Source organism: Pezoporus occidentalis, unplaced genomic scaffold (genome assembly GCF_034315485.1).
Source record: "Pezoporus occidentalis ecotype Australia unplaced genomic scaffold, CSIRO_AGI_Poc_V1 ctg94, whole genome shotgun sequence".
Classification (NCBI taxonomy): domain Eukaryota; kingdom Metazoa; phylum Chordata; class Aves; order Psittaciformes; family Psittacidae; genus Pezoporus; species Pezoporus occidentalis.
In genome coordinates, this window is record NW_026916304.1 from 2167382 (window position 1) to 2194339 (window position 26958).

The window sequence follows — 26958 nt, forward strand, 5'->3', positions numbered from 1 at the left end:
ACTGAGACTTGGCTCAGCAGCAGTCTGGAGTGTGAGGTAGCAGGTTTGCTCTAAAAGAAGCAGCATGCAGAAAACTGCTCTTCATTGACTTCTACTGCACAGACACCAAAGGGAAGAACAGCTGGCTTTAGGAGAACAATACACAGAGAAGTGTGTGGTTAGTTCAGGGGAATTGTGGTTGTGGCAAGCGTGGCACAGTGCAATTAAGACATTGCAAGTCCTTCACTAGGACAAACTAATTCTGGAAGTTTCTAACCTGTTCTTTTTTACGGCCACCATGACTGAGAAAGAAAACAAACAAACAAACAATCACGTTTGCTTACAGAGCAGGCTAACAATGCACTGCAGTTAAAGTCTGTGTGGTACCTGGTGAGACTAGTTATCTGTCTGTCTAATGGGATGTATAGAAATCTCTCACAAGTGTGAGAAAAGACAATAGAATTAGATGATTGAAAAGATTCAGGTGATGGAATTAAAACTAATGGACCCCAGAAGTGATTTTTTTTTTAAATTTTCTTTTAAAATTGTAATTTAAAATTAATCTTGCTCATTATTCATTCTTAATAATACAGTACTGACTATTGAGTTTCATAGTACAGGTGTTAATGGGTGCCGTGAAGTAATTTTGGGCTGGACACAGTTGGAATCAATTACTAGTTATATTATAAAACTGTGCTCAATGTCAGCAGTGAGAGTGATTATTTAAACTGGCAAGCTTTGATATTGATGCTTTACTGGCTGCTCAGTGCAGAGTTACTTGCAGAGTTCCTCACCTCAGAAGAGGTGCATGTCTCTGTAGACTGAAGTTAGAAAAGAGCATAGACTCTCCATTTTCAATGACTCTTCTGAAGAAGTCACTGAAGGTAGCAGTGACCTCTTCTACTGTAGTTAACTGAGAAATCAAAATAGTATTTGTGTAAAAGGGTATTGTTCTCCTCTTTTGCAAGGAAAACCAAAGTGTCATAATGTAGATAACTGAAAAAAAGATGACAGCTGAACTTGCCTTCAGGTTTGCTAGTAAAATGTATCCAGAGTTCAGTGCTAAATTATACTGCCCCTCTTCACCTTAACTTTTAGGGCTAAGAAAATCTAGTTTAAGACCTGGAGAACAATACAAACTAGACAAAATTACGTCTGCAGAGACCATTTATTTTGAGCAACTACTAAAATTGTGAGCTTCAAGAAGTGAAGGCTATCAAGGCAGTTAACCCTCAAGAAGTGTAAACTCTATTCACAGCAGTAGATTCCAGGATACTCTGTAGAACTTACGCCCAGACAGTGTTGCCATGCAAGAGCAAGGAAGCGGAATTCTCACTGAAGTTCGGGAACCCATTCAGGAGCATAGAGTTTGTGATTACAATTCCTTTAGGACAGAAATACTTCACATGAGTTTATGAAAAATTGTGATATTTGAGCCTTACACCTGCTACATTTAGATTGGTAGCAACTGATTTTGCTACATTCTAGTAAGTTTTCTAAAGTAGAAATGTATGAGATACCAGGATCATGCACAGCCTATAGTAATGCCATTATAATCCAGGCTGTGTCATCAAAGGTACTTATGTCATCGGTATCTCTTTTTGGCTTTACCTAAGGGAAAACCCCTGACTAACTTAGCAGATACTTTCTTATGGGGTCTAACATGGCTTGATCTGAAAAAGTAACTGCTATCTGGGAAAATATTTCTCACAGTGAGAGACTGTCAGGCCCAATCTGGTTCTTTGCTGCCTCTGCATAAGTAAGTGCTTACGTAGTACTCCTACAATTTAGGCTACCGTTCTTTGTGGTATTCTGTGGTTCCCTGTATTTAGGCCATTAGAGTTTATTCATTAATTAGGCTGACAGAAAAACAAGTGTCTGTGTAGGTTCTCTGTTACTTTTTCAGTTTGACATTTAACCCCCACCTGAAGTAGAAACTACTGTGACATGCAGGGAACAAGCTAGAAGGCATCAGAACCTTACAGAAGCTACTGAATCTACTCTTCAGATGCGGGCTTACTGCTGACAGGCAGTCAGTAAACAAGCAAAGTAAACAAGCAAGGAAGGAAAGAACAGGTGGAGAACAGCAACAATAATTATATTAGTTCTTGAAAATCTGGGAAAACAGAGTAGTCCCTATAAAGATGAGTATTAACCATTGCCTTGGAAGGCTGCTGTGCCACAGACTCACTTCACTTACTTCCAAAATACATTGTTTTTCACTTGCCCTTTCATATATTCTGATAAAACTCTTACCTCCATTTATACTGACAGGACAAATGGCAGTGTGTATGCTTAAATATGGTTGCTTAAATATAAACAGTATATTATCAGTTTGTCTTGCAATTTCAATCCTGGACTGAAAAAGAGCTCGAAAGAGGAGGCACTTTCCCTGATCCCACCTCCTTGTACAATTCCTCCAGAAGGGAGGAGATTGGGAAATTTTGTGGTTTTTTTTTTTTTCTTTTTTCCTGATACTATATACCCATTTATGAGCTGTGTATCTGCTAGGGGAGACATTCTGGAGAAATGCATGTGCTGCACTGTTCATTGGACAAGCTGCCAGTGGACAACTCTTGATGGCAGTTAAAAAACAATCGGTGGTGATCTCAGTATTACTGAGCACCTGGAGCATGAAGTCTCTCAGCCAACATCTTAATGTTTACAGACACAGAAAGATCACAGGTTTGTGGTCCTTGGTTTTATGCAAAAAGAACCCCACTTGACTGAAGTTCATATTGGTTTTACTTGGTAGATGCTGCCAAGCTCAGATAATCTGTTTTTTATGCTCATTTTCCTAGCTACCCCTCCTGAAACACAAAATATGCATGTAACTTCAACTTAGTGAGTGCAAAGAGCATCACTGAAATAATACTTTTACATCATTACATCATTTACATCAGCAGTGCTCTGTTGTTGCCAAGGGAAGCATGACAGTTTACTTGGAATGTGAACATGTTAACATATATAAACACGTATGTGTGTATGTATAATTATATAATAGTATGTTATAATAACTAGTGTGCATCTTGTAGTCAGCTGCAACTTTAAACTTAGATTTAAATGTGGTAGGGAACTTTATTACTTATCATATTGCCACAAGAACTAGCAATATATACTGTTGTTCAATAAGCACAAGTGAAATTTAAGGAAAATAAAAGTGAACTTTTTCTTGTCTTCTCACTAATTCTTGCTGCTCTAGACCACAACAGAATTCTTCCTCACAGCACCATGCAATTAATTTTGAAGTAGTAATATTTAAAGTCTAAATGCAGTGATTTTCTGCATGCATACATTCAATTAACTAAATATCAATGAGTAAATGCATCCTTTTTAGTTACAACTATAAAGCTAAGTTCTAAGCATAGTGCACTACCATACAAATAGTTAAATTTACATTTTATATAACATACTATTATGTAAACATCTGGTTGCAGTTACACAAAAAGATAGCGTTGTACTAAGTATTTAGGAAAATGGTATTCTACTTTAATTTATGGATACCAGTACAGTGTTCCCTCTTGACCATTTTAATTATTACTTTAATTTAGGCTTCTCATGAGTAGTTAATCACAGCTTTTCTGTAGGTCTTTATCAACAGAGGCTGCTGTATATGAGCATCAATGATACAAAGCGTTATTTGTGTCATTTGTATTCTTCCCATATCAGCCTTTCTAAAATCCTGGAACCCAGCATCCCAGTACCAATTTTATTGTATCTCTAACAGCTATTTATTTGCTTAACTGTACTCTGATAAAGAAAAATAGGAAAGAATCAGACCCCTTCCACACTGGAATGAATAGCTAATATATAAAATTATTAAGCCAGGAAGAAACCTACTGACAGGTATTTTTATTTTTTTTTCTTAATAATGCAATACATTTTTCTGGAGCAGCAAACATAAGAAAAAAGGTCGAGACAAGTGAAAAGACATTGCTGTACTATTTTTAGCATTTCATGCTCAAGATGAAGGCATTTGTTCTGAAATATTTAAGGATGCTATTTTAAAATCTTTCTTTTCATAGTAAGATCACAACATGCTCACCAGTGCGCAGATTTATGATGCCCAAAGAGAAGCATGCATGAAGTACTGACAGGAAGATTAGTAGCTTAGAAAGAGATTTACAAAGAGGCAACAAACTAAAGCTTTTGCTGGCACTTAAATACTATTTCAGCATTAAGATGGCTTGCAACACATCAGAGCTACTTACTAGAGTGTCTGAAGTGGTAATTCTGGTGGTGTTTAGTCCTACCAGAGATGGGAGAATTTGGGACATCCAGTTAGAGATCATTGCCATGGTACTAAGGACAGCACCAAGCTTCAGCAGTGGAGGACTCATTGCTGTGGAGCTAATGAGTTTTCATAGTGACTGATTATCATCCCAGTGCAGGCTGGCAGTGAGAGGCATGACTGCAGCACAACAGCCACAGCATGAAAAATCAAGCTACCCAGCTTGAATAATCCATTAAAAAACCTCACATCCTTATTTGCCCTCTGTCCTTCTGCTCTTACTAACAAATACTTCTATCTCATGTTGACCACTTAGTAAACTAGTTTCTATGCTAATAATAATTGGAATTTCCAGTGGGAGATGGCATAGGGTCAGTTACCTCTTTATAGGTGCTAGAGAGTCAATTAGCACTGAAGTAGTTCAGTCCTCTCAGCGTGGTATGTGGTCCTGTCTGAAATGCAAAAGCCTAATCACAAATCCAAAATCAAATAACTCCCCACTCGCCATCACTGCTTCGGTAGAAATATGCTCAGGTCTGTTTCTAAACATGATGCTATACTTGTTCAAGTGGATGGGGAAGGGGGAGAACTGTTAACCTGCCCATGAAAACACCAGAAGCCTTTTTTAACCTTTCTTGATTTGCTGATCTCACATAAAATTACAAACATCAGTGACTTTATTATTTGCACAGCTTGTTTTTAAGGTATTTGTTGTTCATAAAAGAATATTGAAGCAGTAAATATTTTTATTTCTCAGTGTTCTTGCTATTTTACAAGGTTCTATACCAAAAGTTCTTGCTACATGCGCGGCTGGCAGACCCAGCATGTCTTCATTGTCATCTGGATGGGAACAGAAGACAAATTGTGGGTTGCAAATGTAGCATTCTGCGGCTTCTTTTGGCTCCAATCTGCTGTTAAATATACTGTTCTCTAGTGTGTGGAATGATCTCCAGGTTCAGTGGCAATTAACCTTTTCCATAAATTTAGGAAGTATAGTGGGGGAAAAAACCTCAACAAACCTACATCAGAAAAAAGATTGTAGAAATTATTGTGCTGTTGGGGTAGTTTTTAATTTTTAGGATTATTTTAAAAGGACAAAATGCTGAGTAGGGATTCCTAACAGAAATTATTTTAGAGAGAACTTTCTTTCAAGTTTGCAGAGAGGTAAAAGACAGTATTTTTTCCAGAGGTAGTTATGGACTTTGTTTCTGAATTTGCTTCCAAAAGTGTGTATTTTTCTAAAAGTTGTTTCTGAATTTGCTTCCAAAAGTGTGTATTTTTCTAAAGGAATTTAGTGCTCTGCAGAAATGAAACCTGTAGTGAAACTGGAGTGATGTGTTCTTACAGGAGTGTGTGATCATGGATATATTTATTACAGGTACTAAAACCCTGCAACCGGTTTTTCAGCTTCTCAGAGCTTGTACACCAAATTCAGGCTAGGTTTTTCTCTTCCAGCATTCATTCAGAATTACTTCAATAAATCTTCTTTTTAATAAAGACACATTAATTTCGTGAAAAGAAATTGAAAAACAGATTCAGAGCTATTTTATAATCTTATAAGGAGCAATAGAATACAAAGAGACATTTTATGTATACAAGTATTAAACATTTGCTGGGAGTCATTGAGTAAGGTGAGCTGTGAAACACTCAAAAAGCTAATTCACTGAAGAGATGCATTTGAAAACAGTGAACGTGCATGAGTTTTCTTCTATACAGCTTCTGCACAGGAAAACCAGCTTTTTCTAGCTTCTGTAGTAAACACTGCAGTAAAAGACCTAAATATGAAAATGATAATTCCATGCTAAATGCAGTAGTTTTATTTCCCTGTAGCATCTTGAATGCGCACGCTAGTTTGCATGCGTTTTGAATCATTTCACATAGTTTGGGTAATCAATACCAAATCTCCTGGGACAAAATAACACACAAGAGCCATTGTCTCCACAGAACTTGGACTACTTTCAAAATATTAGCTAATAGCTGGAAACATTCTTCAGGCCTTGGAACATGCTGCCCAGGGCAGTGCTGGAGTCACCGTCCTTGGAAGTGTTCACACGCCGTGTAGACAAGGCCCTCAGTGCTATGGATTAGTGGTGGCCTTGGCAGCGCTGGGGAACGGTTGGAGTTGATGAGCTTAAAGGTCTTTTCCAACCCGGTTGATTCCATGATTGCATGTTGATGTCTGAATAAGAAAATGCACGTTTTTTTCTCAGTTCCAAGAAAAGCATCCCATTAAAAAAATGATGCACTGGGTCAGTCTCCTCGATCCATTTAGCTCCTTTCTCTAGCAATCCCCAGCAGCGGATGCTTAAAAGAGGAGTATAAAAAGAGAACAAACACATAGTAATACTTTTCTTGGTGTTACCTTCCAGCAAACCGTGATAGTTACTGTGCCAGAGGTTGTACCTTTGTGTTCTACATTTTTTCATGATGCTTTCTTCCATGAATTTCTCAAGTAACTTTTTAACTCATCTGTACTTTTAGAAGGCACAACATCCACTGGCAAGGAGATCCACAGATTAATTGTGTCTTGTGTGAAAAACATGCTTATTAGAAGTCCTGATTCGATTGCAAATTTAAAACATCCTAATCGGCAATCTTCCATTGAAAATAGATAAATAAATTATAACCTTCAGCTGCTTGTAACACCCAGAATTGCTTCCACCTACGTAATAGAAAAACCCCTTCATCAATGCACGTGGATACTGCAAACACAAGCCAATGAAACAACTCAGTTTTGTTAAACCCTGTAACACTGTTTATACCTTTAGACAACCAGTGGTGGCTCTATTTTATGTTGTCCTGTTGACTCCAGAGAAACCAAGAGCAGCATTAGGTTTCTTAATCAACTTTTGTAGCGGTGCCTGTGGCTGTGTTCTAGGACCTTGGCCTCCTGCTTGTCTGCAGTAAGGAACTCCTGCAATACACTGGCTCTAGCCAGGCATCTGGGTTTCCTTACTGTGAAAACCAGAGTGCAAAGATGGCTGGTATGTGCTCCATTTCAGACCAGTATGGCTTGTGGTGGTACAGGGATGTGCTGCTGGATCCAGAGCCTCAGAAGCACTCCTGCATTTCATAGTTCTGATTAACTCAGCATATTTCCTGTACTGCAGGAGATACATTTCAGAAAAGCTTGGCTTGTGTGATGGTGGCCATTACATACATTTTTCTGGAGACAGAGACCCTGTGGCAAGACACCCTTGATATTGAGCCTTGAGACAGAGGTCAGTCAGGCATTACCTCAACATGATGAAGGGCATAGCGAGAAGAGGTGTTTCAGTCTTAGAAACAGTTCCTGTTTCAGTGAAGACAGGCTCAAAGTTGTCCACTGAACATATGTGGATATTGATCTGTCCAGAATAACATCAAGAGTTCAGGCTTTTTGCTGAACTGTTGCCTCTCATTGGCGATTGCTCAATTTCATTAGTAGCACCATCAATTGCTTCCAATACAGATTAGGTAATATTTGGCAATGTTGCATCATTTTCTAGTTTTATTGGGTTATTCTGAAGTCCCTCAGCATCCTCAGTATACCTAACCCACACAAAAAAATACTGCCATTCACAAGTTTTATCACCTTTTTTGTTATATCTTCTTTCAGCAGTTTTATAAGTACATAAATTCCCAAGACATTTCCTTAAGGTAATGATAGATTTGGGGTTTTTTTTACCACATTGAGCTGCAGCTGTTAATATTTTTGGTTTTCTTCTCTTAAACATTTTCTGTTCCTCAAAGGAACATAACTGGTCCCCTCCTGACAGTTTTAACCTTGGACAAGGCACTTTCAAAAGACAATAAAAAGCTTTTCTGAACTTCAGATGAATAATTACTGCTTGATTATCTTTAATCCAGTATAGTCTGAACTTCTGCAAAGAACACTATTTGTTTGCTTGAGTATTTCAACTCATGCGAAAAACACTGGTTATTAATGATTATTCCTAACAGATGACACACTGCTTGGTTCTTGTGACACTATTCATTAATGTAATTTAGTACTTTATTTTCTTCCAACTAATTTACCTGCTTAAAGAGACAACCTGCTGCCTTGTGATTCATAGTATTGCTGCTAGATACATCTAGCAGATTGGATATAAGGAGGAAATTCTTTCCTGTGAGGCTGGTGAGGCACTGGAATGGGTTGCCCAGGGAGGTTGTGAATGCTCCATCCCTGGCAGTGTTCAAGACCAGGCTGGACCAGGCCTTGGATGATATGATTTAGCGTAAGGTGTCCCTGCCCGTGGCAGGGGGGTTGGAACTAGATGATCTTAAGGTCCTTTCCAACCCTAACTATTCTATGATTCTATACCAGTCCTGTAATATTAAATTAGTATATTATAAATTATTAGGGATATTAAAGGTATTCTTAAGGTATTATATGAATGCCTTTATTTATTTTTATAATATAAGAATTTGGAGACTCTTCTAGTCTCTGCTGTTTACTTTCATTTTGAGACCTTGTGACATTTTTATATGGGTTAAATAAAGTCTAAAGTAAATGAGAATACAGCTTAAAGTTACGTTAGTAAAACTGAGGTATGACAATCTCTGTCTTATAAAAAGTAATTAATGTCAGTATTAGGGATATCAGCTTGCCAATGTCCTGAGAGTCAGCAATATGTGATATATAAATGCATATATGAAGTACCTTCTGGTGGAGGAAAAGAAACAGTGATTGTGAGAAAGACAAAGTGGCACAGTTCAGCAGCAGCCAGTTACACCTGATGTCATCTTATTTAATGTGCGTGAGAAAAAAACAGAAAGTTACCTCCTTCCCAAATATTTCTTATAATTCTAAATCCTGTTCATGGATAAATGCTAAAAAGGCTTTGCTTAAAACCTTGCATTTTGTGCAGATAGCAATCCAAGTGATTCTATCCTCATGGCTCAGATGTCTTAAACAGTTTCCTTTGAAGCAAAGCAAATTCATGAATCTTAAATCTCAGGAAGTTTGTACTTTGACAGGTTAGGTTTAGAAAGTAAGCTCATACAAAGAAGTCAAAGCTTTCCTTGTCATAGTGTTGTCCTATATTGTACAGAGTTCTTTTTCTCCATGTGACATATTGTAGTCGTGACTCAGCAGTACATTGACTTAAAGAAGTATGTCAGTACATTAGTCATATTCCTGAGCATTATAATTTATTTACATAAGGTTAATGCACGTATAAAGAAAAGTTCTCAGAATCTGAATAGCAATTAAAATTCATCCAGCTGCAGGTGCACTGGGAGAATACATCTTTATCCTTTGCCAATTCCAAGTCTCTGAATTTAGAAACCCTGAGAAACCATTAACTTCTTCATCTAACAATGGTTTTGTTCAACAAAGTAAGACCTTTGTTACTTGTGAGTAGTAATATACCTGTTCTTTGTAAGAGCAGACTGAGAGGTATGTGCCTTTTATAGAGAATTTGCTTTCACCAGGTCATCTGTGCATACACAGTGACATTTTTCAGTCAGGCATCTCCACTGATAGTACAAGAATTGGGCAAGGGATTTTTGTTGACCGTTACATGCTTCTATACTAATGCTTTTGAGGTGACATGCTTTCTGAAGTGAACTTTCCTAAATTCCTTGTTAATTGGAACAGTTGGTGAAAAAATGGGCAGGGAAGGACTAACTGAAATGAAACCAAAGACTTCTTCAGTTGATTTCCTACCATTTTGATTTTCAATAACATTTATATCAGACACTCAGTAAAACCTCATTAGCATTGCTAAAATGTGTGATATGATGATAGATCAAATGGGAGGAGAAGAGTTTAGTGAAATTACCCTTTTCTGTTCTGTCCTCTTTGCAATCAAGGTTATTCATGCTAACTCATAAAGTTTCTTTTCTAAATATAAAGATGTGTTTGCTTTGGAGAGAGTGACTAACGATTGTGCAGCGAGTTCTTTTCCCTTCAACCCAAGTTGGGAATCTGATGCTTTTGGAGGACCTTGGGATCCTTCCTCTTCCTATGAACATCCACAGAATGGCAGGGTGCAGTGTTGCATGGGCATTGCAGAGTACAACAGTCAAGATGTCCTTCTGAAAACTGTAGGGATAAATAAAATGTGGTTTCATCTTGGTTGCCATTTTCCTGAAAACGTGATGCCAATTTTGTGAGTTTTGATATGGATGATGAAGATTTTTACATATGGGTGAGAAGCAAGATTGTGAAAACTGGTTTGAACATGAAAAGCTTGCAGTAACTTGTAATACTAGCAGGGCAAAGAAAAGAAAGCTGCAGGGAGGAAGAGAGAGGGGAAAAAATGGAGCTGAAAATACTGAGACATACTTAGTGATCAGATATTTGAGGCTGCTGTCTCTTTGCTCCTAACTTGTCACTTGAATGTAATAAAAGAAAGATACCTAGAAGACAGACAATCCAAACCACCTTTTTATAAATTTAGTATTTATGCATAGGACAGCGTGTCCATCCTTGGCATGATCATTCTGTCCCCTTGGGTATACCACTTGCTGTGTGAGGGTTGATATCCTTCCTTGAGAATTAACAAAATCCTGAACTGGTTAATATTCGAAGCATTGGAAGTTGCCTCTTGTGAAAGAAATAATTTGTATTCTGACTTCCATAGAATAATAAAATGGTTAGGGTTGGAAAGGACCTTAAGATCCCACAGGCAGGGATGCCTCACACTAGAGCAGGTTGCTCCAAGCCCCTGTGTCCAACCTGCAACACTTAGCAACTATTAGGAGAGGACATGTTCTTTTGATTAGAAATGAGAGATGTACATTGACAGTTCTCATACAACTAGGCACAGAAAATAGTGAGCAGTGTAGAATATTTCTTCAAACTTGTTGAAGATAAAAACTGGAGAGGTAGTCTGAACAACTATGTTCATAATATAACTACATGGCTTGCATGGTGGTTCTTAAAGGTGAATCATTCCAATACTTGTGATTCTTCACTGTTTAATGTGTTATCCTTTATCCCATATTTCACGTGTCTCTAGAACAGGCATTGAATCCTGTTCTCTGAGATAGAAAGCTGTGGTCTCAGACTAACAATGATGTGACTATCGATTTTTCAGTTCTTACAGAACATGACTGCAGCAGTTGGGAGATGGTAGAAAACGGCTGGGCTTCCTGTTGCTTTGCAGTCACGCAGTGGAATGTTTGCTACTACAGGCTATGGCAGAGAGAGAGAGAACAAAGCTTTTACAGCACAGTAAGCACTTCTGACATCAAACTGATCAATGCCTCATCCCTCAAAAAAGGCTCACATTTCAGCTTCCTGATCCAAAGTAATCTAAAAACAAATATCAGTAAACACCAGTTACATGACACTCATTTTTTTATAGTTGCAATTTATGACCAAAGGAAACAAGGTCATTCAGAATTTACAAGATGGCTGGAATTTTGCAGTTCTGTGGGGTTTAGGGAGCTGACAACAGAGGAGTACAAATGCTGAAGACCGAAGTGATATTTCATTAGAAGCCTTCTGTTTACTGACACTATAGAGACTGTAGTGACAGGACACGGAGGAATGGGTTTAAACTGAAACAGGAGAAGTTCAGGTGAGCTCTTAGGCAGAAGCTCTTCCCTGTGAGGGTGCTGAGGCGCTGGCACAGGGTGCCCAGAGAAGCTGTGGCTACCCCATCCCTGGCAGTGTTCAAGGCCAGGTTGGACACAGGGGCTTGGACCAACCTGCTCTAGTGTGTGGTGTCCCTGCTCGTGGCAGGGGTTGGAACTGGATGACGTTAAGGTCCTTTCCAGCCCAAACCAGTCTGGGATTGTATGACTTTCAAAATATGTCTTCAGCAATTTAACTCTACGGCTATTTTATATCATCTCCACTTAATCCCTGTGTGCAGCCATAAGCCTGTTTTTATAATATCAAAATTAAAAACTGTAGAGATGATGATGATGATGATTATTATTTCATACAGGAAAAAAGTCTGAAATGTGCAAATAGTGGGCATCAATAGCAGCTTATAAGTAAAGATTTCATTTCCAGAGAAACAGGTTTCTGCCCACAAGTAGTTCAGTGCAGGCTTTTTTCTTTCTAGCTTGAATTAGGAGGAATCCACCAATTCAAATGACAAAGTCAGTGAGTTTTTCAAGGCCTGCTTATTAATGTGACTGTGAAGAAAAAGATTCACAGGCTTAGCTAGTGAAGTTTTTACATAAGCATTTAGATCTCACTAATAAAAAGGGCCGAGATTTTGGTTAATGAAAGCATTTACATAACTTTCAAGGTTTCATACGAATTTTACAGGGAGATTTAATGAACTCATTAACAAACGACAGAGAAATTTAATAGAAGATTTCTACTAAATCTTGTAATGAGTTTCTACAATTTGGCCAACAGTGATGCAGAAAGTGAAGGAACTGTTTGCACAAGGGCAAAGAATAACTTCGGACCTACAATTTGTGATGCAGCTCCTGGAAAGTGTTTTCAATCCAAAAAGAAAATTTAAAAGCCACGCACAAACTTGTCTCAATGATCCCAAAATAAGAAAAGGAAATTTAAGTCCAAACTACTGTAAAAGTCACGAGGGTAAGACCTGCTCCACTGTCAAAGAATATACAGCATTTTCACTAAGCAAAATCCCTATGCTCTTCAGGCCTGAAGCCTAAATTATCCACAGTGGAAAAGTTGTAATTAATTGTTGTGATAGCACAGTACCTTAAAAGTGAGAGGACTAAAATACAGCCAATTACACAGTTCACCTGAGATGCTGATTTGGATTTCACTGAAGCTTAAGTTTCAGACTATCTGGTATGAACTTTTCTGTAATTTAAAAGGGAAAAAAAAATAAATCAGTCATATTCCATAATACAGAATACAGTGTTCAAGATCCAGATATATAACTGTAGTCTTCTTGCACCCAAGCCATTCATGTATCATTCCTTCATACGCTGAAAGTAACTGAGAATATTGATACACTAGTTGTCAAGAGAGAAAATCTAATGAAATTGTGTCATCAATATTGCTGGAGCTAAAAGTGAAAGTCTTTAATCATAGGGAAGTATTTTTCTGGATGATTTCTGTGAACTTCCATTTAGTATCATGAGTTGTAATAATGCCTTTCATAAGCAAACAAAGCATCATCATTTTGGTCTCAACAGTGAGCATAAACGCTTTAATTTTTACCTGGTAACCCAGTTAATACAAACATCCCAGGCACAATGTGTGCTCTATGGATGTATCTATGCTGTATTGCTTAGGGGGGTGAAACTGTCTTTTTAAGTATCTTGATAGCAAAAGAGAATTAAGAAATGCTGTAAAGAAGTAAAGATTACATTTTCAAATGTAGCTTGGAGGAGAAAATGATGAAGTATTTAATATTTCAAGAACAAATTTAAATATATACTCTTTTCAGGCACTTCTAGATATAAGGAAGTTGATGATTGCTGGTGGGCTTAAAATGATTAGTAATTGAAATCTCATGAAATGAACCTAGCTTCCTTTTCATTATTAGAAGCATTATTTGTCTTGCATTAGTGTGTATCTAGCCATGATTCAGATCTCTTGCTTTTAAAAAGCACCGAGACATTAAATCATAACAGTAAAAACTATCAACATGAAACTGGAAAAGAAATGGGTACATCTTTGACAATTTGTTAAAGCGCTGGTGATGTTAAGGCAATTAAATAGCAATAAAAAAGCACTAAGATCCATCACTGTTAGCCTTGGAAATTGGTTTTAAATTTATAACTAGAATAAAATGATTTAAAACCTACATGAAAAGAGATGGTTTGACAGAAATAGGGAGATGCTGAAGAAAACACTGCAGAGGTCAAAAGTAGGAAGCCGAAGAAACTGCATTTCACATATACTTTTTTATTGAGTGTTCACTTTGGATGGACTAACAAATTATAATAGATTTGTTTTCTTATGAATATAACACATAGTCAATCTGTTCCAAATAAGGAAAAAAGTGATTCCAGATGGAACCCAACTCATTGCTTAGGGAAAATATTTGTCTTTCTGGGGCCAGATGGGATGCCATAGGGTTATTTGCAAGGATTTTGTGTTTTGGTTTTCAAGGAAATGCCTGCTGCCTGTAGGCAAAGGGGAAGGAAAGAGTCAAAGGAGCAAGGAAAGTAGAAATATTGATGCATGACTTTAGCAATGCACAGTCAGTAATAACAAGAAAACTTGGCGAAGAGGTATATAGGAAGAGATAATTTTCAAGATTCCTGCCTAGGAAATCCTATTTTGATGATAATGCAACTTTTTCTGCTTGATAGTGATAGTCTGCAATCTTTGTAGTCTTGCCTAAAAGGGTAAGGAAGTGTTCTTGTCCATCAGCAGCAACTATGACTTCGAAATTATCTGAGCTGATTTTTTTGAAAGGGGTGACCAAGATATGACATACTTATTCCAGCCAAGTTAAGAAAGCTTTTCATTCCCAAACTGTACCAGGTTTAGGAATGTTAATCTACCATAAAAATTAACAGATGTGTTTAGGTCAGTAAAATTAACGCTCTTGTTTTCTGTAGGTCAAGTACGGTAGAACTGTGGATATACTGGAGACTAAGACCGTGTCAGGTTTAAACATCTTCTCTACAGGGGGTTATTTTATGAACAACCATAATGCAGTTTCATTATCTGAGAAGCATGAGCTGTTGACAGGAATGGATGTTTTTAAGAATTTAAGTCTCTTATTTGAAAGTAATTGGTCCCAAGCTTTGCTCCCTGCTTTCAGCTTTGAACACATTAGCTGCTAGGGTAAACCAAGTTTGAATGTGCAATGGTTTGGTTCAAAATGTGCAACACAAACTGTTAAACAATGCCTCCCAAATGTAAGCTGTATTTAGCATTGGACTTGGCAGTGCTGGGGTAATGGTCAGAGTTGATGATCTTGAAGGTCTTTTCCAACCTACTTGATTCCATGATTCTAAGATGTTGGCTTTATCAGGAGAAATAAAACCCAGTACACAAGCATTAGCTTGTTGCAGCTTCTCACCTATTGTAGACTGCTTAGGAAACAGACTCCTGCAGATCTTCAGTCTGATGCAAGTGATGACCACTTGAGGCTGAAGACTGTTAATAATACTTTTCTAAATTATGTCAATTGAGAGCTATTTTCCGTTTAACTCCCATGTGCACGTTTTACAGATAATACATGCCGTTTCCTGAAAGGCACTTCAACAAAATCTGGCTTGAATTTATACCATGTTTTCCTGAAGAATTTAAATGAAGTTTTAAAATCAAGTGCTAAATTCAAGAGTCACTTAATTAAGTGACAGTCACTTTGCAAATGGCTTTTGCTTCTTATAGTCAAATAATCAAAATCAGTTTGCAGGCAAAACGTGACTTGCATGATTTGCATAAGAAGCATGTCAGAAATCTTTTGGTTCAGATAGATAACCTTTGCTGCCATTGTTAAGCTTTGCTCTGGACTTCAAGGGTTTTGATTCAGAGGTCAGTGTACTAAGGATGCAGTTACTCCATGAGTTAAAGGGAACCTCAGTAGATAAAATGAGTGACATACACATTTTTTTCATCTGTAGTGGGATGAATTAAAAATATACTGATGAATTTAAAACATTAAACTTATCACTGGCGATTTTGTTAAATGACTTTGAGACCAAAAGAAACATTTTGGAATGCTCCCTTTTAATCAGTTATTAATACGTGAAAGAGAGAAGTCCGTAGGTTCTAAATTACTTTTTGATCCACAGAAAACTTGTCAGTCAAGTAATTTTACATACATTTAATGATTTATTAGTAACACAAATGGATATTTTGGGCTGAACAACAAATTCTCATTTCAAAGAACTTCGAAGAAATACCAGCTTAGACACTTTAATTATTTGGCAAAATTGATAAAGACTTGAAATATACTTTATTGATTTTTAACAGGGTAGTGGATATAACCATATTATAAATGCAAAACCACCTATGGGAATGCATGGGAAAGCAGCCTAGAAACCCACGCTTGACTGAGGACATTCAAGCAATCTTGTTTTATCCTGCAATTTAACCAAATGTTTTGCTGCTGGAAGTCTGTCCTGTTTGTTATTTGTTCAGATACATGTCTGAGCTGTACAGAAGAAGCTGTTTACAGTTCTTATGCATTTTTGATTCTTCAGAACTCATGGGTATGGTGTCCTAATCAATATAAATTGCCAAATTTTTCCCTTAGGAAACTGTTTTCTCTAACTCTATTAGTTGGTTTAATAAATTATATGACCTCTTCCAAAAAAATTTGAATGGTTTATGTACATACATGGATGTAGAACACTCCCTTAACAAGTATTAGTTTTCTGTGTTACAGTTTGCATTCATGGATTTTGGGAATACTGGTTTCAAAATTAGATTCCCAAATCTGGATCCCTTTTCAGAAGAACTCTGTAATCTGGCTCCAGATTTTTCCACCTTTCTTTGCAGGGTCAAATATTTTTCTAGGAGTTGCAGTTTGAGGGTACCTGTATTAAGAAATCGAGGTATCGGAGTGTAGACTTAGATTTGCTAAGGTCCAAGCCTTCCTAGTACGGACTATCCTAGTAGTTCCTTGAGAGTGTGATTAATTGTCTATAAATAAATGCAGTATGTTTAGATAGCAAAACACAAAGCAGTCTCCCAAGCCATGTTCCTTGATGACTTTCATCCCTGCTATGAATTCCCAGATGTATGGGAAATGTCATGGCTGTAAGTCCCTTGAGCTGATCAGCAGTCCCAAAGACAAACAGAATATATTGGACTTGTGTTTCTTTCAACATGTAACAAGATATAATACATAAATGAGCTCATTTATCTCATGCTGTCCTTTCTCAATGCATATTTTTAACTTGAAACAATCAAATGGAGGTCAAGGTAAGGCCCAGGCAAACTACTTCAAGTGGTTTAAAATAACAATAGCTTGGTCATGAGTACAGAAGATAGTATGTCTGACTCCTGCAGCCTTGAATGGAGCACTTCTTTCAAGCCTCAAATGTGGGATTATAGACAGTTCCACCCTGAACACAAGAGTAGTAAAGCAAACTGGAAGAGACAGGAAAAGACTGCTTTACATAGAAGATGAAAAATGTTAGCTTTTCCCTCAGTTGCAAAGTACTCTAGAGATCAAGCTGGAAAGCTAAGTTTGAATACATAAGGGCTACAAATGCTATCTAGATATAAACATCATTTATTGTTTCTATTCTTCCTTCTTGTACCTTGGGCCTTGGATGAATTAGCATTTAATTCAGAAGATACTGTTCCTGTGTTGCTGCAAGTTTATGTTGTTTTGGATTTGGCAAGGGTGCTAGAATATAATGGAATGGGAATGAAGGTTGGGAATCAGGAGGTGGAAGAGATTGCCACAAGAATGGTAAAATCTCTTGAGAAGGCTCCAGAGAGATCTTACTGTGTCCTTTCAGCTCTTAAAAGCAGCCTATGAGAAAGATAGGGAGAGACTTTTCAGCAGGGCCTGTTGCGACAGGACGAGGGGTGATGGGTTTAAACTGACAGCGGGAGATTCAAGCTGGGTACGGGGAAAAAAATTCTTTACAATGCAAGTGGTGAAACACTGTCACAGGTGGCCCAGAGAGGTGGCCTGGAAACACTCAAGGCCAGGCTGGATGTGGTTCTGGGCAGCCTGCTCTAGGTGAAAATGTCCCAGCTCATTGCTGGGGTTGGACTAGATGAGGTTTGAAGGTCCCAATCCAAAGCATTCTATGATTCTATGAAAAGTGAGGTATTAGAAGTCAGATGCATTAAGGAGGGAGCAAATGGACTCTAGTGCAGCTTGCTTGGCAGTCAAACGTATGTGATTATAATAGCTTTCAGTGGGGTGGAAATATCCAGTTTCCCCAAAGACCAATCTGGCTTATCAATGCAGACTTTCTGATTTCATATTCTAAAGCTTACTTCACAAGATGCCTCATTTCTCCTTATGTAATGAATTGGAAACAACATTGTTTCAGAGGATAAAATGCAAGCTCTGCTTCATTAGGCAAAACAACTCTCCAGGAACTTACCAAACAGAAAAAGAGAAAACTGACCCTACTGTCTAGAAGTGAAAAAATAAAACTTTTAGGTATTATATACCTGGAGAGAAGATAATCAGACATATTATCTGTTATCTGGTGAAAATAGTGTGGCTGAGATGACCATACGGACCCTTTAAAGATGAAACACAAACTAAAGGGCTGACAGTTGGGAACATCAGTATCCCAACAAAAGCCCCCCTGAAGAAGAATGTGGTTTATCAGGTGTTGAAGGACAGATGTAAAATTCCATATGACTTAAAGCCATTGCTTATGCTAAAGGCATATGAACTGCAAAGTAGCTATGATGTAGGATACTGGTTTATGCATTGTGAATGTAAGCCTTCCAGCATTCCATACAGACAGTGATGTTACTGCACAAAGCCAGACTTTCTAAATTATGAAGAATCTAAGGCAATTCATAATCTATACTCATACTGTGATTTAAGCCTTCTGGGTTGGGAAACAGTTGTCTGCAACCTACTGTAAAAGAAGAAAAAAGCAGAAATACAAGTTTAAATAAATAAGTAGAGAAGAAGTTAAATAGAATCATGCACATAAAAAATAACAGATGAAACCAGAAGGAAATATATTCAGTGACAGAATAACTTGAGATTTAATGAATAATTCTGTCTCTCAACCTGAAAAAAAAAACCAAGCAGGAGAGGCAGCGGATATTTGGGCTTACAACAATCAGTCTAGAACATTATTATGGAAAGCTGAAGGAGGTAATATTCTTTATTCCTTATTCTACAGTGACCTCTTAAAAAGATTTTTCCTAGTCTACTATGGTGTTCTTAATAGGTAATATGCTAACAATCTACCAAAAGTAAACTACTGTAGCTGAAAATGGAGCTCTTTCACAGGGAGAATGAAACAGAAGAAAAAGAACTAAGGCTGATATAATTCAAGAAACAGACTCTTGGTTTCTGTTGGGATGCTTTGGGACTCTTAAGCTGTCCTGCACTGGCTGAGAAAAGATGTCCTGGCATGGGGAGATCTCTGGGTTATATGACTCTCTTGCTCACTGTCTCTGTGGACCTCTGAGACATTCACTTGTTGGCATCATAGGCTTCAGGCAGCTCTGATTCATGTTATGATAAGCTGGTTCTCCTGGCAACATCAAGACTGCTGTACTGCAAATGATATATGACCCTTCTGCTCTGGTCTTTTACTGGATATGTGTCAGTGGTTCCTGAAAAGCAAACCTGTAATCTTTAGGAAATTGCAGCACAAATGCCAGCCTTTAGAACTGAGAGTCTTAAAGGAAAAGAACCGGTGTGTGACTGTTTCTTCCAAGTTCATTATCAATAGTAAAGGAGTGTGCCCATATCACTAAAAAATCTTGTATACGGTAGTGCTTCTTGGTGGTTTTTATTCCATACATGCATTTATCACACTACCCAAGTCTGACTGAGTTGTACTAAAACACAAAGGAATGTATATGAATTAAAATTCCTATGACTAGTACCCAGTGAAACGTCTTTCATTGCAATCAACAATAGGAGAGAATTCCCTGCTACAAGTTGACTATTTAATCAATGAAATTATGAAAGAAAACCGTTTATTTCACCTTATGGAACCACTGATTGTTACTTCAGCACCTGTTTTTTCCTGGTCATGATACAGATTCATGGATATCCTGTAATTAAAGGAAAATGCTCAAGAATGCAAATATGGGTTCTGCCACTGCTCTTGAAGTAATACAGAAATTACTGGTTACCCACAGGAATTGAAAGAAGCACTTAGAATTGAGGAAACTGTACTGTAACTTTTAAAGAGTTTTGTAAAACATAATATGAATTTCTAAAACTGTGCCATCATTTCAATCCATTAGTATGCTGGTTACTTGCAACATTACATGATCAGACACCATTGACTTCAAAGATATTTAGCTGTGGTTTAGTGGGTTTCTGAAATAGAACCACTGAGATAAACCTTTCCAGGCAAATGTGTCTTGTCCTGCGCAAAAGAGAAGAGTACTTCCAGAGGACAGCAACACGCCCACTTTCTGACCAAGACCTTTCACAGTGCTATAGAATGCTGTAGATGCATCAGTGGAACAGCTGAGGTATTTTTACAAGTAGCATCCTATCAGTTAAAATATATGTACTCTAAGAAACTTTTCTGGGAAACAGATGGAAAATCACTGCTTTCTACTATGGTCTTTAATACAATACAAGCTAAAATCTTTTGTAACTGAGGCAACACTAACATAGAAATTCAGGAACTGGAAATACTTAAAGCCTAAAGAGAGCATAAGGAATGCCAGTTACTGTTCAGATTAACATTGAACTGCAGGCAACATATAATTTGCAACATTTTTCACAGTACTGACTTGATCATTTTTTCCCCCTTGCTTTTCCATAGCATAGATCTGCTTGATCCCACCTGCATTCCACCAGAGAGCACACTGCATAGGTACAAGTTATTAGGACTCTGCAATGCTTAGATGATAAATTCAGTAAGTGATTTTGAAGATTTTAGAGCAAAAGGGAAGAGCTGCATGCCCTGAAGTCTTTGTTAGAGATGAATTCCTATTTAAGGTCTTATGGCATCCTCTGTCAGCATAAAGCACTCAAGGGTAATTTCAGCTGTATTTTTAGGGTGATACAGGGCTAGGAGTTTATGATGCAACTGTGTTAAATGGTTCAGTTTTGGTGGAATAGATTAAATCTCTCTTTTAGCTTCTGTGTATAGGTTATGTTCTATGATTCTGTGATAGTTCTGATGGAGCTAGGAGTGCAAGGCTTCTTCCTGGGTGGAGTTAGTGAACTGGGAAGGAGAAAAGTTTCAGAAGTACCTGAGAAACTTTTCCTTTCTTCATGAGATTAAAGTCCCCCCAAACACCATTAAAGTGAGCTATGTTCTTAGAGGCCAGCAGAGTCACAGAAAGGGAGCTCTTCTGATACAGCTGATAAGAAACTAAGAGACAAAAGTCAGGAACTACTGAGCAGGCTCTGGTTCGCTAAACCCAGAACAACTGAGGCATCTAAGTACAGATAAATCAGCTGTGCCACCTTCTTAAAACAGTAGCTTGTTTGATAAATTTTGTCTTTGAAGACACTGGTTTACGTCTATCTTTGTGTTTGCATGTGAGCTCAGTCTATGAACTGCAAGAGATGGCATAACAAAGGTTAACGGAGTGCTCAGGTTCATGTAACTCCTATGAATTAGAAATAACTTACTAAAACAGAGGAGGCTTAACAAAATCAAATCTAAAAATACTTCATGCAGAGTTCGTGGTGGACTAAATAATACTTCCAGACAGCTGCAACGTAATTTTGCCAAACTGAGATAAAATAAATGCCAAGGAAGTGTCAGGGTGAACAAAGGAAGGGTTCCTCCCTCCTCCAGTTGATACAGGAATATACATTCCTCAAATCTATCATAATTTGAAGTCAAACACACAAACAACATTCTCTCCCTTATTTTGGGAAACACGGGCAGCATTATGAACTCAGCATTAGATTGTGAAATCAGCTGTGAGACTGCTGAGGAGAGTAAGGAAGAATGAGTCCTGCTCTTTTGTTCCTCCCACAGAGAGCTATACAGAATTTCAGAGCAGAGAGGAATACAAAAATGGATATAGCCTTGCCTCTTCTCTTCCCAAGATAATCTGCCCCTGCAAATGAGCCAGTGACAAGAATAGTAAATACTTTTTTATATTAATAGCAATAATTAACATCTTTGGGAGGAAAGGGGGAAATGATTCTTTCTTTGTGCTGTTCATGTAATAGTAAAACAATCTAATGCTCATTAAGAATTGTATCCCCAGGGCATAATTTGGAGGTGGTCGACCTATATAGTTTCCAAAGGCTTAATCTTATAAAGATAAGAAGAATGGTCTTAGATCATCCGGAAATGAGTTGTACTCAATGCACTAGACAAGCAAGAAGGGCTTGAAACACAATTTTCATTAAGGATGAAGGATTGATTTGTGTCACTTGGTACATAAGTCTACTACACTTTCATCTTTTCAGGTTCAGTCAGTAAAGAGTAGCCTAATTTTACAGTGAGGCTTTCCTGATAGGTGTGCTGTGGAAACTCCACAGAAGTGGAAGCTGTCCCATCAGCACAGCTGTTCAGCCATCTCCCAAGGGCCATAACTGCTCTTCAGGGACCTCAGAAAACTATTTTATATGGGCTAATTGTAGGTTATCCAAGCTCAGAATCTTTGTCCAAATTTTAATTCACAGAAAGACATGATGTATTTAAGACCAGAACAAGTCTGACTTAATTCTTTCCCATTTCATTGTATCAACGATGTTAAGCTCCATAGCCCTTTCGCTGTATGAAATACAACTCTGAGCTTACCTTAAGGTTGTTGTTAATGGTGACTCTATGAAATGTCAGTGCATTATGCAAGTTTAGCTGTCTTCTCAAAAAGTACCAAACCGCGTATTGTCTTTGGATATCTAGGAGTAAACCTGACGTGACTGTCTTCAGAATAATACCTTGCTTACAGCAGTTTAAGGGATGTCAGAATCTTGTTTTCTGGAAATTGCTTATTGGTTCACCAGAGAAATAGACTGACAATGACTTATCCTTTCCCAAGCTTAATAATTCTGTTTATTGGGGAGGGGAGAAGGAATCTTTATACATGCCTCATCAACTCAGAGAAACCTGTGGGAAAGAAAACTGTTGGAGCTGGGTGGACTGCTTGCAGAAATGGGGTCTCCTTGTCTAACCACAAAGTAATTGATCGCAGACTGACGTCCTCGAGTGTCTGGCAAACACTGTGGGATTGACCTGCTTGAAACCTTGCCTTGAAGCTTCGTTACAAATCTGTCTCTGGAAGCATCTGGCATCCTAGTTTATGTGGATAATAGTGACTGGTCAGATCAATCATATGAGCTAACTTGGAATCCTGACAGGACAAGTATTTCTAGTAAATACTTGCCTGAATTTGAGAACATGAACTTCTGGAAATAGTTGAGCTCACAACTTCAAAATTGTATGTATATCTACAACACTGAAAATCTAATACAAAACATTGACTTGAAAATTGACAAAATGAGAGTATAAGTGTGGATGATATTAGAGTTTTTTTTTAATCTCAGTGGAATATCCAGATAATATTTGCTTAAGTCTTAGTACAATGTAAGAGAATACTAAGAGTTAGAAACACTATTTCCTGTCTTGGTGGCAGCATAGAAGAGGCAATCTCACCTTAGAATAGTATTAGTATTTTAATTTATATGACAATTAATAAGATGACTTCTATTCATGCACATCCAATTAGCTATCTATAAAAACCCATCTTGCAAAGATCTATTTGGTGACAGTAGGAAAAATAAGCAAATAAAAATGAAAAATTCTTTTCAAATCCAAGCCTGGAATTTTCCTCCTTAACCTTTAAAATGCATTTATGTACTTGTGTTTGTTATTTAAACATACAAATAAATGACTTCAAAACCTGGTAAATGATATTGCAAGAAACTGTAAAAATTAGGAAAGAGCTTTTTCTTTGTTACAAAATACTTGAGACTGAGGGCTAGCTAAAGAGTGATAAAACCTGGAAGAGCTGTAAATCACATTATGTAGGATTAATTTTCAAATACATAGTAGCTTATTCCTTGCTTTGTTTGCTTTCTGTCACATTTATCAAGCATATGTTGAAGGGAAACCAATAATTTCTTAGTCTTTTACTCTTCCTTACCATTGAATGGCACTTAATATTTTTCTGTAAGTCTTCAGTGGCTGATCCCTTTCTCTTTTAATCCTTGGATCCATACAACATGTCAGAGATCCCCTGCCTATTTCCCCTAATTTTTCATAATTGTATGGAATTGCTTTTTAGAAAGTACAACAGGAGCATGTATTTCTCCTGCCTGGTGATCAGTAAAACAGATACTGCTTTGATTCTGAAAGCATTACCTGGCGCTAGGTGCTTTTGGTACGAACAACAGTAGGGACTGAAGTGAATATGAAGAACTGAGGAAAAAACTGCAGGGGGCGTAATGTGTTATCATAGTCTTCTGAGAAGTGCTGAGAGCCCCATCGCACAGTTAAAAACAGACTGCACTCTGTACTCAGTCATAAGGCTAAGCAGGTAATTTGGTCTGAACAATTAAGAAAAATTAACTTCCTCTTACTAGAATTACTTTACAGACAGCACTATTTTCAGCCACATTTCTATAAATAATTCCTGGTGTTTAGCTAATTTATGAAAAATTCACAAAGCTGAATGCTAAAATTTGAGCTACTTTGGCTTGAGAAGTCATAAAACACACTGGTATTTCTTAAATAAGTAGGCAGAATTCGTTATTCTGTATAAATGCAAGTACAAATTAAGCACTTACATTCAAAACTCTTGTCACAATCTTCACGTAACATTCTGCACTGCCATCTATTTGCTTCTAGAAAAGGAGTATAAACAATTTTTAACCTACGTTTGTTTAAAATGGGCATGACTATTTGTAGAAGATTTGATTTCTGTTTTCTTTCCTCTCTACTGAGGACAGTACATTAGGAAAGAAAAATATTAGCTTATCTGACCTTTGTCATCCTCATTTTTTCCATAGGCATTTTGCACTAGTGTGTATATCCAGCAAGAGATGATCTTTGATTGGTATATGCCTGCCGACCTAAACACAGTCATAGTGAGATTCCAACTCACAACTAATTCATGTTTCAAGTGAGAAAGGAACCCAGCTTTGCTGCTGTGGCCATTACTTCTCCTTTGGTGATTTCTTGGTTTCCTCTTTGGGGGAAGGCAGAGGGAGGTATAGGGCTTTCTTTAAGCAAACAGCAGTGTATTTTTAAATTAAATATATCCCAGTCTACATCTACTTTGGTACTGTTAGTCTTACTTTTAATATGCTCTTTTATTAATAGAAGAATAATTAATAGGTCTGTACCTTTATGAAAGACAAAATAATCCTACAAATATTATTATGTTGTATTTTTTTTCCAGATATTTAAATTTTAAGTGTCTCTAGGTGTTCCCCGTAGAATTATTTCTTGTAATCTCACATGATGTAATTTGGGTTTCCTTTTATCTTCCCTTCTTTATGGGAATATCCATGCTGCAGCTGGGGGCACAACTGTACAGTGGTTTGCTGGAAAGGTCAGCAGTGGCATAGCCTGTATCCACATGTAGGCATTTAAGGGTTTATTCTGAAGTTCCCGTTACTTCCAGTGTTATGCTTCATCTTTCAGCCAGTTACTCTTTGAGGAAGTTAATCTTCAAATAGAGTCTTGTAATGAATAGATACCATGGCACTCACTTATGCTGTGGAATCAGCTATGTCATTTTGTCAGGCAAGAATTCCTCCAGCATTAATGATTGTAGGTCTGAGCATGCTGGCCCTAATGCAAAGAGAAGTGCAAAGCCTTATTGACCGAAAATGGGGAGGATGTGCTCTGTTTGGCATAAAGATATTTCTAAGAGGATGTTGCCAATTTTAAAATGCTCTGAATTCAAAGAAGAGTTGAGGAGAAAAAGCAGAGACTCTGCAGTCAAGGCTTTGTTTGAGCAGACTTGTGTCAAAAAATGGCCTTACCAAAACAACCAATAAATAAGAAAGGGCACCTTTAGGAAGTGGTGTTCCCCCCATGCCTGTCATGAAGCATTTTAGTTAAACTGATACTAATTGGAGTAACTGTTCCAGAACTTGGATATATGCCCTTGGAATGATAGCTGAGAATCTTTCCAGTTCAGTGACCAAGTTACTAAATCTTTCTGTTACAGTCTTCTAAGTAAAATCAAGCATACATGGTGCATGAACCATAATCATGTGATTTCTTGTAATTTTGGGATGTTTTCCTTAGGTTAAGAGCGCATTGGGCTTGAAATGCACTTATTTGTAGCTCAGAGGAATGGGTTTCAATTATTACTAAAAATAGTAATAGAAATAACAAAATTCAGCATATGTAGTGATATGGAGGGGACTGGAGGGATCTGTCAAAACTTAGCTAAACTCTCAAAACTGAAAAATACCAAAGATGTTCCTGGAAAAGGAAGCTGCCCTCATAAGACAACTGAATATGGCAAGATCAAATGCCTAGCAGTTAAGGAACATGTAAGGAACAGAGGTAGTCAGAAAGCACTCCAAGATGGCAAACAACGTGAGGTACAAAATAAAATCTAGTTTTCTGGAAGAAGAGGGAAGGAGAAGCCTAGGGACTTTGATACGAAATTAGCTGATAATAGCATATTTTCCAGAGGGGAAGCAAAAGTATTAGAAAAGGTATCACATTTACTAGTGTCTTAATGTCCTGGGTTCAGCCACAACACTTAAAAAACACAAATGTTTGGGAAACTAATGATGACATGATATAGAAGAAAAAAATGACAATCAATTTCTATTTATAGAAGCACTAGGCAGTTAGGGCTAATCAGGATTTATTTCAACTACCATCACTATTACCACCTGTTTAGAAACTGATCTGTGGAACCACATGAGAAAACATGAACTAGTCATGTCCTTTGGACACAGATGGACTCAGTGACCTAACCAGTCTCAACCTTATTTAATTTCTGTGGCATTTCTAAATGGGAGAGAGCTATAAGCAAGAGCTATTTATTCTACTCCTGCCAAATAACAGTGAAAGTAATACAAATGCCAACAGCATGTGGGTAATTTTTTCTTCTGTATGAACAAGTGGTGAACCTTAGTCATTAATGTAGCTTTGTCACTTGACAAATCTAGAACTGGGAAGAACTGAATACTACAGCTACTCCCAGTGTTGCATTAACCCCCCTTTTCTTTGATTTTATCAAAAAAATCTAAATTTCAAGGTGCTCAGTATCACCTAGTGGCTTCTTGTATAGTGGTCTTATCAGAGACATCAGGAAAGCCATGTTGTTCTGGTTTCAGAGATTG

At 37.5% G+C, this 26958-nt stretch overlaps 1 protein-coding gene across 2 annotated transcripts in view; it reads right to left on the reverse strand.

Moving 5' to 3' along the window:
- OLFM3 (olfactomedin 3) overlaps nucleotides 1–26958 on the reverse strand; it is a 57341-nt gene that overhangs the window by 16483 nt on the left and 13900 nt on the right. The window lies entirely within an intron of this gene.